The sequence below is a fragment of the Petromyzon marinus genome, unplaced genomic scaffold (genome assembly GCF_048934315.1).
Source record: "Petromyzon marinus isolate PM22_M1 ecotype Great Lakes invasive population unplaced genomic scaffold, UKy_Petmar_22M1.pri1.0 PM_G_Scaffold_7, whole genome shotgun sequence".
Lineage (NCBI taxonomy): Eukaryota > Metazoa > Chordata > Hyperoartia > Petromyzontiformes > Petromyzontidae > Petromyzon > Petromyzon marinus.
Window position 1 is genome coordinate 3313080 of NW_027423024.1, and position 14624 is coordinate 3327703.

Genomic DNA, 14624 nt, shown 5'->3' on the forward strand with positions numbered 1-14624 from the left:
TATCTGTGTGTATGTGTGTGTATGTATCTGTGTGTGATGTGTGTGTGTATATGTGTGTGTATCTGTATTATGTGGGGAGCGATAGTGTAGCGGTTAGCGCGCTGCGCTATGAACCTGGCGACCCGGGTTCGATTCCCGCTCACGGCCAACACCAGTGACGATTATCTGAACCGGTCCCGGGCCTCCCCTAGGTCGACTCAGCCTCAAATGAGTACCTGGTGCGGTGTGTAAACATTGCCACTAGGGAGACAAAGGCGGTCGGGCGTGGTGCTGGCCACCCACCCCCTCGTGTACCGTTCCGGCCTTCATAGGTGCTCGCTAACAGCACTTGCCCCTACAGTCTGTTAAGGCTATATGGGGGATCTTTGTCTTTGTATCTGTATTATGTGTGTATCTGTGTGTATGTGTGTATCTCATGTGTGTCTTGTGTGTGTGTGATGTCTGTGTGTGTCTTGTGTGTGATGTCTGTGTGTGTGTCTTGTGTGTGTGATGTCTGTGTGTGATGTCTGTGTGTGTGTCTTGTGTGTGTGTGTGATGTCTGTGTGTGATGTCTGTGTGTGATGTCTGTGTGTGATGTCTGTGTGTGATGTCTGTGTGTGATGTCTGTGTGTGTGTCTTGTGTGTGTGTCTTGTGTGTGTGTCTTGTGTGTGTGTCTTGTGTGTGTGTGTGATGGCTGTGTGTGATGGCTGTGTGTGATGGCTGTGTGTGATGTCTGTGTGTGATGTCTGTGTGTGATGTCTGTGTGTGGTGTCTGTGTGTCTTGTGTGTGTGATGTCTGTGTGTGATGTCTGTGTGTGTGTGATGTCTGTGTGTGTCTTGTGTGTGTGTGATGTCTGTGTGTGATGTCTGTGTGTGTGTGTGATGTCTGTGTGTGTCTTGTGTGTGTGATGTCTGTGTGTGTGATGTCTGTGTGTGTCTTGTGTGTGTGATGTCTGTGTGTGTGTGATGTCTGTGTGTGTGATGTCTGTGTGTGATGTCTGTGTGTGTGTCTTGTGTGTGTGATGTCTGTGTGTGTGTCTTGTGTGTGTGTGATGTCTGTGTGTGTGTGATGTCTGTGTGTGTGTGATGTCTGTGTGTGTGATGTCTGTGTGAGTGTCTTGTGTGTGTGATGTCTGTGTGTGATGTCTGTGTGTGTCTTGTGTGTGTGTGATGTCTGTGTGTGTGTGATGTCTGTGTGTGTGATGTCTGTGTGTGTGTCTTGTGTGTGTGTGATGTCTGTGTGATGTCTGTGTGTGTCTTGTGTGTGTGTGATGTCTGTGTGTGTGTCTCTGTGTGTGTGTATCTCTGTTTGATGTGTGTGATGTGTGTGTGTCTCTGTGTGTCTCGTGTGTGTGTCTGTGTGTGTGTGATGTGTGTGTCTTTGTGTGTGTCTCTGTGTGTGTGTCTCTGGGTGTGTGTCTCTGTTTGGTTGATGTGTGTGTGTCTCTGTGTGTAATGTGTGTGTCTTTGTGTGTCTCTGTGTGTGTCTCTGTGTGTGTCTCTGTGTGTGTCTCTGTGTGTGTCTCTGTGTGTGATGTGTGTCTCTGTGTGTGGTGTGTGTGTCTCTGTGTGTGTCTCCGTGTGTGTACGTGTGTGCCTCCGTGTGAGTCTCTGTGTGTGCGTCTCTGTGTGTGATGTGTGTGTTGTGTGTGTATGTGGGGAGCGGTAGTGTAGTGGTTAGCGCTACGCCGCGCTACGAACCGGGCGGCCTGAGTTCTATACCCCTTCCACAGCCACCGCCGGCGACGATTATCTGAATCGGTCCTGGGCCTCCCCTAGGTCGATTCAGCCTCAAATGAGTACCTGGTGTAGTGGTGTGTAGTAAACATCACCACTGGGGGAGACAAAGGCGGTCGGGCGTGGTGTTGGCCACCCACCCCCTCGTGTGCCGTGCCGGCCCTTATAGGTGCTGCTACTCGCTTACAGCACTTGCCCCTACAGTCTGTACGGGGGGTCTTTGTGTGTGTGTGATGTCTGTGTGTGTGTCATGTGTGTGTGTCTTGTGTGTGTGTGTGATGTCTGTGTGTGTGTGATGTCTGTGTGTGATGTCTGTGTGTGTGTCATGTGTGTGTGTGATGTCTGTGTGTGTCATGTGTGTGATGTCTGTGTGTGTGTCTTGTGTGTGTGATGTCTGTGTGTGATGTCTGTGTGTGTGTCATGTGTGTGTGATGTCTGTGTGTGTCTTGTGTGTGTGTGTGATGTCTGTGTGTGATGTCTGTGTGTGTGATGTCTGTGTGTGTGTCAAGTGTGTGTGTCTTGTGTGTGTGATGTCTGTGTGTGTGATGTCTGTGTGTGTGTGTGATGTCTGTGTGTGTGTCTTGTGTGTGTGATGTCTGTGTGTGTCTTGTGTGTGGTGTCTTGTGTGTGTGTGTGATGTCTGTGTGTGTGTGTGATGTGTGTGTGTATGATGTCTGTGTGTGTGTCTTGTGTGTGTGTGATGTCTGTGTGTGTCTTGTGTGTGGTGTCTTGTGTGTGTGTGATGTCTGTGTGTGTGTGTGATGTCTGTGTGTCTTCTGTGTGGTGTTTTGTGTGTGTGTGATGTCTGTGTGTATCTTGTGTGTGTGTGATGTCTGTGTGTGTGTCTTGTGTGATTTCTGTGTGTGTCTTGTGTGGTGTGTGTGTGATGTCTGTGTGTGATATCTGTGTGTCTTGTGTGTGTGTGATGTCTCTGTGTATCTTGTGTGTGTGTGTGATGTCTGCGTGTGTCTTGTGTGTGTGTGATGTCTGTGTGTGTGTCTTGTGTGTGATGTGTGTGTGTGTGATGTCTGTGTGTGATGCCTGTGTGTCTTGTGTGTGTGTGATGTCTGTGTGTATCTTGTGTGTGTGTGTGATGTCTGCGTGTGTCTTGTGTGTGTGTGTGTGATGTCTGTCTGTGTGTGATGTCTGTGTGTGTCTTGTGTGTGTGTGTGATGTCTGCGTGTGTCTTGTGTGTGTGTGTGTGTGATGTCTGCGTGTGTCTTGTGTGTGTGATGTCTGTGTGTGTGTTGTGTGTGTGTGTTGTCTGTGTGTGTGTGATGTCTCTGTGTGTCTTGTGTGTGTGTCTTGTGTGTGTGTGTTGTCTGTGTGTGTGTCTTGTGTGTGTGTGTGATGTCTGTGTGTGATGTCTGTGTGTGTAATGTGTGTGTGTGATGTCTGTGTGTGTGTCTTGTGTGTGTGTGATGTCTGTGTGTGTGTCTAGGCCACTACTCAACAACGAGTGGAGCACCGGGTGGCTAAAGCACAGCAGGTTGGCACAGTAGGGGGCACAGGTGGTGCATCAGCCAGTCATCTCAGTCATCTCAGTCAGTCGACCTGTGGCACCTGGGTCTGCCCCGTGACCTCCTGCCAGCGGGCGTTCGACACTTCACGTGGCCTCAGGGTGTACATAGCCTGGCACAAGCGTCGTGGTGACGTCACCGCCACTTAGTGGCGAATGGCGGTTGTTGTCTGTCTCGGCGTGTGTGTGTCTGTATCGGTGTGTCTGTGTCTCTGCATGTGTGTCTGTCTCTGCGTGTGTGTATGTCTCTGCGTGTGTGTCTGTCTCTGCGTGTGTGTCTATGTGTCTCTGTGTGTGTCTGTGTGTCTGTCTCTGCGTGTGTGTCTGTGGTTGCGTGTGTGTCTATGTCTCTACGTGTGTCTATGTGTCTCTGTGTCTATGTGTCTCTGTGTGTGTGTCTATGTGTCTCTGCGTGTGCGTCTGTGTGTCTGTCTCTGCGTGTGTGTCTATGTCTCTGCGTGTGTGTCTGTGTCTCTGCATGTGTGTGTCTGTCTCTGCGTGTGTGTGTCACTGTGTTTGTGTGACTGCCAAGTTGTCCTTATTTTCGTTGCCTTCTGATACGCCCAGCAGAGACACTCGCCGCACACACTCACCGTGCCGCGCACAGACAAAGATCCCCCATATAGCCTTAACAGACTGTAGTGGCAAGTGCTGTTAGCGAGCTCCTATAAGGCCAGCACGGTACACGAGGGGGTGGGTGGCCAGCGCCACGCCCGGCCGCCTTTGTCTCCCTAGTGGCGATGTTTACTACACACCGCACCAGGTACTCATTTGAGGCGGAGTCGACCTAGGGGAGGCCCTGGACCGGTACAGAGAATCGTCACCGGTGTTGGATGTGAGTGGGAATCGAACTTGGGTCGCCAGGATCGTGGTGCAGCGTAGCGCTAACCGCTACCCTTCAGCTCTCCACACACGTCGTCGGTCACACACAGAACCGCAGAGGAGGGCAAGAAGGATCCCAAGCGTGCGACACTCAGAACCACAAGTGGCAGAGACTCGGCCGAGAGAGTGGAGAGAGAGAGAGAGAGTGGAGAGAGAGTGGAGAGAGAGTGGAGAGAGAGAGAGAGTGGAGAGTGGAGAGAGTGAGAGTGGAGAGAGTAGAGAGAGAGTGGAGAGTGAGAGTGGAGAGAGAGTGGAGAGAGAGTGGAGAGAGAGAGTGGAGAGAGTGGAGAGAGAGAGTGGAGAGAGAGTGGAGAGAGAGAGTGGAGAGAGAGAGTGGAGAGAGAGAGTGGAGAGAGAGTGGAGAGAGAGTGGAGAGAGAGTGGAGAGAGAGAGTGAAGAGAGAGAGTGGAGAAAGTGAGAGTGGAGAGAGAGAGTAGAGAGAGAGAGTGGAGAGAGAGTGGAGAGAGAGTGGAGAGAGAGTGGAGAGTGAGAGTGGAGAGAGAGAGAGTGGAGAGTGGAGAGAGAGTGGAGAGAGAGAGTGGAGAGAGAGAGAGTGGAGAGAGAGTGGAGAGAGACTTTTCGGGACTTTATTTCCACTAAAACATTAACAACAGAAACATTACCGGAAAAAAACACCTAAACTGAAAATCAATAAAACATCAAACTCTTAACAGCTGTATGTGTACTCTTTGGTTCTATTCGGTAAAGTCACCACGTAGGTAAAAAAATAAAACAACAAAAATCACGACGTTTCGGCCACAACACAAGTAGCCTTCTTCAGGTGAAGGAACAGAACTAAAATACAAATGGCACCGGGATAGAGGCCGTGGAAACGAGGCGGTGCACGGATATCTCCGTGTGCAGCAAAGTTGTTCAAGGGTTTTTCTATTTGATAAACAATCAAATGTTCTGACATCAGAATGCGACGTGAACAAAATATATTTTTCTCCCGTGCATTTTCATAAACGAAATGGCGTCGACATGTCAAAAAACCTGAATTAGTTTTTTTTTTCTTCAAGGATTCTGTTGTCGGTTTTCATTGAAGTGTAATGACAGGGTGACACCTGCTGACATGACAGGGTGACACCTGCTGACATCACAGGGTGACACCTGCTGACATCACACGGTGACACCTGCTGACATCACAGGGTGACACCTGCTGACTTGACAGGGTGACACCTGCTGGCTTGGCAAGGGCTTCAGGGGTACGGCCACAGAGGTAACAACCAATCAGGGAAGGAGGCACATCTGGGGCAAGGGCAACAGGTGGGGCTAGCCGAGTTACTCCGGTAACCTGCTCGAAGGGTTCCACGAGAGGGCGTGGCTGGAGGCGGGGCCTAGCCACACCTCTGGCCACGCCCTCTCGTGAAACCTGCTCCAAGGTTCCACGAGAGGGCGTGGCCGGAGGCGGGCCTAGCCACGCCTCTGGCCACGCCCTCTCAGGTAACCTGCTCGAAGGTTCCACGAGAGGGCGTGGCCGGAGGTGGGGAATTCGCATTGCTGAGGATGTTGTAGGTGAGCTGACACGCCACCTCCCGTGCTCCCTCCTCGCTGGAGCTCAGAAATTCGGGGAAGATGCCGGCGCCTTCTCCCACCCCGGGAATCGACATCTTATAGAGGAGGCCCACGGGTATCCCGGGCTCCGAGTAAGCGTGCAGCTCGAAGATTGGGTAGCTGACGCCGGCGGTCCGGCACAGCATCCGCAGCCGCACCTCCCACGACAGCATGGCCGCCTCCGGCAGCGCCTCGAGAGCAATGGGCATGGGCCGCAGGTGGAGAGGTACCCACCACAGCTGCATGCGTGCCCCCCAGCCCCCAAATTGGCTTTGTGCGGCTTTGCCGGTGCCCGTGCACTCCGGCTGCAGCAGGTCTGGCACCGCCGCCTCCATCTCCACCGCCGCGGCCGCAGCCACCCGTTCCGGGATGGCCCAGTCCACCTTGATGGTCCGGCCCCATAGCTGCAAGTTGATTCGAAGGAGCTTCCGCCGGGCCATGGCGGCCGCGCGATGGCTCCCGTACTCGATGAACGCGTAGCCTCGGTTGAGGGTTTTGTCCCAGCGACAGACGCTCATCTTGACGTCCACCACGCCCTCCGTGGCACCGCTCATCGCCATCATCACCTCCGCTCGCTTCTTGTCCTTTGGCAGCCCCCCAATTAAGAGGCAGCGATTGTCCACGCTGAAGTGGACTCCAATGCGGCATCCTGGACGGATCTCGAATTTATCGAGTTTCTTGACGGCATCCGTGGCTTGGGCGCGCGTGGCGTAGGTAGCGAACGCGTAGCCGCGGTTCTCTCCGCTAAACTCCATCATGAGGCAGAGCTGGTAGAGATTCCCCACCATCTCCAGCACGGGCACCAGCTCATCCTCGTAGAGGTCGCGCGGGATCCTCCCCAGAAACACCTCACAGCCACGGGCGGGATGGGGCCCCTGCCAGTCGGGCGGTGGTCCGATCTTCCTCTGTCCGTTCTCCTGGACGATGTTGTACCCTGTGCGCAACATGAGGTCCGGCAGGACCTTCATACAGGCCATGCCGAGCACCGGTGGTTTGGCTGCTACGGTGGTGCTGGGGCAGCGGCTTGGGGCCCGGTGGAGCCCTTGACACTCCGCGCGGTCGCCTCGTGCCGACAAAGCCACGGGGGGAATCAGCTCCTGAAGAGCCAAATCCCCGGCAGGAACTCGCTCGGCCCAAACCTACAGGCCAGCAGTGAAGAGAGGAAGAGAGAGAGTGGAGACGGATGGAGAAAGAGAGACGCGTTTGTTCGGTCCATGGGCCTAAATGTGACGTTAGCGTAGCCTGTGCAGTATGCATACAGCGCTTTTGTCAATCCACTGCTGGATGAAGCCCTCCCCCACATTGCGCAGAGGAAACAAGAAACACAAACTCACACGGTTCCCGGCATGCGTTTGTTTGTCCTCGGAAATGTTCACCGAGCGATGATTTTGCGTTTCGAGCGGCGCTCATGAGGCGGCGTTTGACTTCGCGCGGTGAACTTCGCCCGTGATGACGTCACTGGGCACGACAGGAGAGGTCGCCACTGACTTTTAGCGCCAGTTTTTTCCCCCCCATCCAATAGTCCATGAGACGCTTCAAAATGAGACCGTTTTGCCGGTATCAAAGTATGACAAAATAAGAATAGATTTGATCCTTTTTTGGCAATAAAACGGGTGTTTAGATGTTCAAACACCAAACAGAAACCTTCTTCAATGAATCCTAAGATCTGTTTTATTGCCAGAAAGGATACAACCTATTCTTATTTTTTCATAGCCCATGAGATGTCTCCTTTGTCGGTACCACGTGAGGTGGCCTAAATTGAGCAGTTTCAATTTCTCTACGTGGCCAGTGATAAACAAATGCAATGAGTGAGACTATCAAGTAATTTACTTTCATTTTCCATCCAAATAAATGGGTACGACTGAAGTCTTGCTACCTTAGGTGATACCGAGTTCTGCTCTGGACCATGCGTGGGCCGTGTAATCAATTGTGGCCAGTTTTCAAAATTGTTAGGTCCCTAACAGCAACAGAGCTGTTGTGCTACAATTGTGTTCATATTGGATCATCTTTACAACACAGCAGACATGCAGACAGATCTAATGCTTAATGCTTTCAACCCTCATTGTTGAAATGTGAGTTTACTTGCAAATGGAATCACAGTCCCAAATCATGACCGCAGAATGGTTGGAGTGAGTTGTTGGGGAGGGTGGTGGGTCGGGGGTTGAATTGCCATCATCAAAGCAGCACACGCCCCTCACCTTATGAACCACACAGAGTAATCATGCGAGCCAGACGTTGTATAGAAATGAGTATTGTTGTTAGTGTAGCGTTCACCAAAACGATCCGGCATATGTTTTATTTGGTCACGCCATTCATATCTAGATATTCATTTTGCATGTGTTTCAGAGTGGGCCGATTCATCTTTGATCGGTAGCTTTGCAACTGTTGTGACATTGCCTACACAATTAACTCTGCGGTGGCGAATAGCGCGAGTGGTGTGTGTGTGATTATTATACATGACGACAGTGGTGTAGCTTGTACAGAATAAGTTAACACGATTTTTAATTTAGAGAGCATCTGCATGCAACCAAATCTCACGACGCTATACCACAACAGACGCGTGCACCTAACCGGTAACAACGAGGCGTGATATTTGTCCGGTATTTTAAGAGAGAGACGGCCATAGGCAGAGAAGAGGAGGAAATGTATTTAGCTTGGACTTGGACAGATGGTTGAGGGAAGTAAGTTCCAGATCTTGGAGGCAGCAAGAGGAGAAGGCGAGGCAAATGACGAATCGAGGGTTGACCTCTACACAAGGAGAAGGTCAACTCGCCGCTTCGATCAGAAAGCTTCGGCTCCTGCAGCGCAGAGCGCACGGAGGCGGTGCCTGGTGTAAGAGGGGAGATGAGGCTTGCACGTTGGAACCGGCGACAGTTGAATCCACATTCAGAGACATTCAATTTGTGTACAGGATGCATTACGCGAGAGCCCGGAGTGCAGCGGAGGGGGGCGAGGCTGATTCATTCGGCCTCAGAGGAACGCCGTGAGCCTCAACCGGTCCGTCATCAGCCTCAGCCGTGGTCTATCTGCTGCGGGGTGAAGGGCACCCCCCTCGTGAGTCGCTCACGGTACTGCAAGGGCCACGTTACACTTCGCTCCTGCGTCATGAAGCGATCCCGTAGCTCCGTCTCTACACGAGTTGGGCCAGACGTGGGCAAAGGACGGCCCGTTGGGCTTCTTAATTTGGCCTGCCGAACTTGTCCATATATTATTATTGTTGTTGTTGTTAAATTAAATTTGACCTTTCTCCTGTAATGCCCCCGTTTCCCAGATTAGATGGCGCACTTTGACCGGGAGTGCGGTAATTGTTTTGGGCGCAGGCCTCAGACGTTTTCGTGATGTCTGATCAGTCACGTTATGACACGTTTTTGAATGGTTCATGTTCGTGCAATTTGTTAAAATTGCCTTGCAAATAAACGCTTTGCTACCTTTTAAAGGCCAATTCCTTTCAAGTAAAGATTTTTGACACCGTCATTTATATTAGTTCACACAAACGCTCCATCCACCACCATCACCACCAACATCACCACCACCACCACCAGCATCACCACCACCATCACCACCACCAGCATCACCACCACCACCACCATCACCACCACCAACAGCACCATCACCACCACCAACATCACCACCACCACCACCAACATCACCACCACAAACATCACCATCACCAACATCACTACCACCACCAACAGCACCATCACCACCACCAACATCACCATCACCACCACCAACATCACCACCACCAACATCACCACCACCAACATCACCACCACCAACATCACCACCACCACCAACATCACCACCACTAACATCCCCACCACCAACATCACCACCACCACCAACATCACCACCAACATCACCACCACCATCACCACCACCAATATCACCACCAACATCCCCACCACCACCAACATCACCACCACCATCACCACCACCAATATAACCACCACCAACATCACCACCAACATCCCCACCACCACCAACATCACCACCAACATCACCACCACCAACATCACCACCACCAACACCACCACCACCAACATCCCCACCACCACCAACATCACCACCAACATCACCACCACCATCACCACCACCAACATCACCACCAACATCCCCACCACCACCAACATCACCACCAACATCACCACCACCAACATCACCACCAACATCACCACCACCACCAACATCACCACCACCACCAACACCACCACCACCAACATCACCACCACCATCACCACCACCAACATCACCGCCAACATCCCCACCACCACCAACATCACCACCACCAACATCACCACCAACATCACCACCACCACCACCAACATCACCACCACCACCAACACCACCACCAACATCACCACCACCATCACCACCACCAACATCACCACCAACATCACCACCAACATCACCACCACCAACATCACCACCAACATCACCACCACCACCAACATCACCACCACCAACAGCACCATCACCACCACCAACATCACCACCACTAACATCCCCACCACCACCAACATCACCACCACCACCACCAACATCACCACCACCATCACCACCACCAACATCACCACCACCATCACCAATATCACCACCACCAACATCACCACCAACATCCCCACCACCACCAACATCACCACCAACATCACCACCACCAACATCACCACCGTCACCACCACCACCAACATCACCACCACCACCAACACCACCACCACCAACATCACCACAAACATCACCATCACCAACATCACCACCACCACCACCAACAGCGCCATCACCACCACCAACATCACCATCACCACCACCAACATCACCACCACCAACAGCACCATCACCACCACCAACATCACCACCAACATCACCACCACCAACATCACCACCACCACCAACATCACCACCACAAACATCACCATCACCAACATCACCACCACCACCAACAGCACCATCACCACCACCAACATCACCATCACCACCACCAACATCACCATCACCACCAACATCACCACCACTAACATCCCCACCACCACCATCACCACCAACATCACCACCACCACCAACATCACCACCACAAACATCACCATCACCAACATCACCACCACCACCAACAGCACCATCACCACCACCAACATCCCCACCACCACCAACATCACCACCAACATCACCACCACCAACATCACCACCACCACCAACATCACCACCACCACCAACACCACCACCACCAACATCACCACCACCATCACCACCACCAACATCACCGCCAACATCCCCACCACCACCAACATCACCACCACCAACATCACCACCAACATCACCACCACCACCACCAACATCACCACCACCACCAACACCACCACCAACATCACCACCACCATCACCACCACCAACATCACCACCAACATCACCATCACCACCAACATCACCACCACCAACATCACCACCAACATCACCACCACCACCACCAACATCACCACCACCAACAGCACCATCACCACCACCAACATCACCACCACTAACATCCCCACCCCCACCAACATCACCACCACCACCAACATCACCACCAACATCACCACCACCATCACCACCACCAACATCCCCACCACCACCAACATCACCACCACCATCACCAATATCACCACCACCAACATCACCACCAACATCCCCACCACCACCAACATCACCACCAACATCACCACCACCAACATCACCACCGTCACCACCACCACCAACATCACCACCACCACCAACACCACCACCACCAACATCACCACAAACATCACCATCACCAACATCACCACCACCACCACCAACAGCGCCATCACCACCACCAACATCACCATCACCACCACCAACATCACCACCACCAACAGCACCATCACCACCACCAACATCACCACCACCAACATCACCACCACCACCAACATCACCACCACAAACATCACCATCACCAACATCACCACCACCACCAACAGCACCATCACCACCACCAACATCACCATCACCACCACCAACATCACCACCACCACCAACATCACCACCACTAACATCCCCACCACCACCATCACCACCAACATCACCACCACCACCAACATCACCACCACAAACATCACCATCACCAACATCACCACCACCAACATCACCATCACCACCACCAACATCACCATCACCACCACCACCATCACCACCACCACCACCACCAACATCACCACCACTAACATCCCCACCACCACCATCACCACCACCACCAACATCACCACCACCAACAGCACCATCACCACCACCATCACCACCACCAACATCACCACCACCAACAGCACCATCACCACCACCAACATCACCACCACCAACATCACCACCACCACCAACATCACCACCAACATCCCCACCACCACCAACATACCACCACCATCACCACCACCAACATCACCACCAACATCCCCACCACCACCAACATCACCACCACCATCACCACCACCAACATCACCCCACCAACATCACCACCAACATCCCCACCACCACCAACATCACCACCAACATCACCACCAACATCACCACCAACATCACCAACATCACCACCACCACCACCAACATCACCACCAACATCACCACCAACATCACCACCACCATCACCACCACCAACATCACCACCAACATCATCACCATCACCACCACCAACATCACCACCAACATCACCACCATCACCACCACCATCATCACCACCACCAACATCACCACCATCACCACCACCACCAACATCACCACCACCACCACCAACATCACCACCACAAACATCACCACCACCATCACCACCACCAACATCACCACCATCACCACCACCAACATCACCACCACCACCACCATCATCACCACAAACATCACCACCACCAACATCACCACCACCACCATCATCACCACCAACATCATCACCACCACCATCACCACCACCAACATCACCACCAACACCACCAACATCACTACCACCAACATCATCACCACCACCAACATCACCACCACCATCACCACCAACATCACCACCATCACCACCACCATCACCACCACCACCATCATCACCACCAACATCATCACCACCACCATCACCACCACCATCAAAGACAAACCTAGAGAGATGCCCCCCCCCCACCGTACGAGCCCTGGAACGAGACCCTTGGGGGGCGAGCCGCTGTTCAGTCTCCAGCAGTAGCAGCAGCAGCCGCCGCGTGGCGCACGATGGGGTGACCAAGCGCCTGAGCGCGCGGCCGCCTTTGTCTCCCCAGCGAGCCCCAGGCGGCCCACATCGCCACCCTGGGCCGGGTGAGCAATCTAGCCGAGACCGGCGACACTCCCGGGGACCAGGCCTCACTACGGCACTTACCGGCGCAAAGCTCCGTAGGTGTCTGGGGGAGGGGTCTTGATGAGGTTACACATGAAACTATTTCCTAGTGCGGTGGTGGAAGAGGAGGTCGCTTATGTCTGACGTTCCGTGTCGCTGCCACGGACGGGTGACTTGCGCGCGTGCCTGTGATCACGTCAGAGGCCTTATCTTGACGCTTTCAGAAAACGTAGCGCGGATAGGCGATCACGTGGGGGCGAGCGAGGCTCAGATTCCGTAGATCTGATAAGCACTGCCCGTAGACTCAGCACTGCCCATCGACTCATCACTGCCCATTCACTAGGAGAAAACCCCAATAAGCTGAAATAGAAACAGAATAAACTTAGAGAGAAACCCGCGAAACGTAAAAAGCTATTGAATGCATGGCTGTGTGTGCTGCTTTGCATTGTCGTAGCTACGTATGCAGTCTGCAAGTTTTTTTAATGTGGGCACGTGCAAATATTGTCTGGGTACATGAAAATATTTCTTTGAAAATGTGTCCTAGACAATAAATGTGTCCTAGACACTATATTTGTAAGTGTGTGAGTTAATAAAAGTAGAATTGAAACATAAGCACAATGTAGATTTGTATATTGTAGGGTAGAAATGTATTTATGATCTAATATAGGTTTAATACAATGTATATTCATCATAAAGGTTTTTGGGTTAGATCGCGTTATTTATAAATGTGTCGTAACCCTCCACCACCCGACACGGCCAATCAGCAAAAAAAAGTGTCACTATGACAAAAGACAAATAGTTCACTATTTTAGCCCACCGGTGTGTTGAAGAGTGAATCCACAACATTTACAGTTTGAGTACGACGTTTCGCTGGTAATTACATCCGCATCAACGGGCAATTCGCCAGAATGGTAAAGCCCTCACTTGCTCCCGGTTTTATATAGAGCAGCAGGGTGACGTCATCACTTAACTCATATCAGGGGCAGTGATTAGAGGCGGAGGGGGGGGGGTATTGTAATTATATAATCGATTGGTAATCAGTCAATGGTTTTGATTAGTAATGAGTTGTAGATTAGTAATTAGTTGTAATGTGTGATATTGTGATTATATGCTACGTTAGTAATCCGTTAATTAGTATGTGTTTCCCCAATAAGGAATTGTAATATGTATGATTTAATAATACGCTTCCAAGCCGCACTAAGCCTGTAGCTGTCAGAGCGATTAAAATTATTTCTATTCCTCTCAATTTCAATGGATTTTCTAATTAGTCTTTGCCAGTAATAATTCGTTTTACACAACACTTCAACGTTATCAAAATCAATTGAGTGTCCTTGTTGACAAGCATGTTCTGCCACTGCCGACAGTTGTGTTTGAGATAATTTAATATTTCTTTGATGTTCTTTTAGTCTTATGCTGATGTTACGTCCCGTCTGTCTAATATAGCATCTGCCACATAAACAATTAATCCGATATACACCTTCTGTTGATAATTTAGGTAATGCGTCTTTAGTGCAAGATACTAGTTTTTGAATTTTGTGTACTGTACCAAATCTTACTGTAATGTTTTGCTTTTGCAAAACACGGGCTAATTTGTCAGCTACTCCTAAGATATATGGAATTTT

The 14624-nt window shown here is 51.4% G+C and overlaps 1 pseudogene; it reads right to left on the reverse strand.

The window, feature by feature from the left end:
- Positions 1–4691: 4691 nt before the first annotated feature.
- LOC142920207 (putative RNA-binding protein 46 pseudogene) lies at positions 4692–13347 on the reverse strand (annotated as a pseudogene).
- Positions 13348–14624: the final 1277 nt, after the last annotated feature.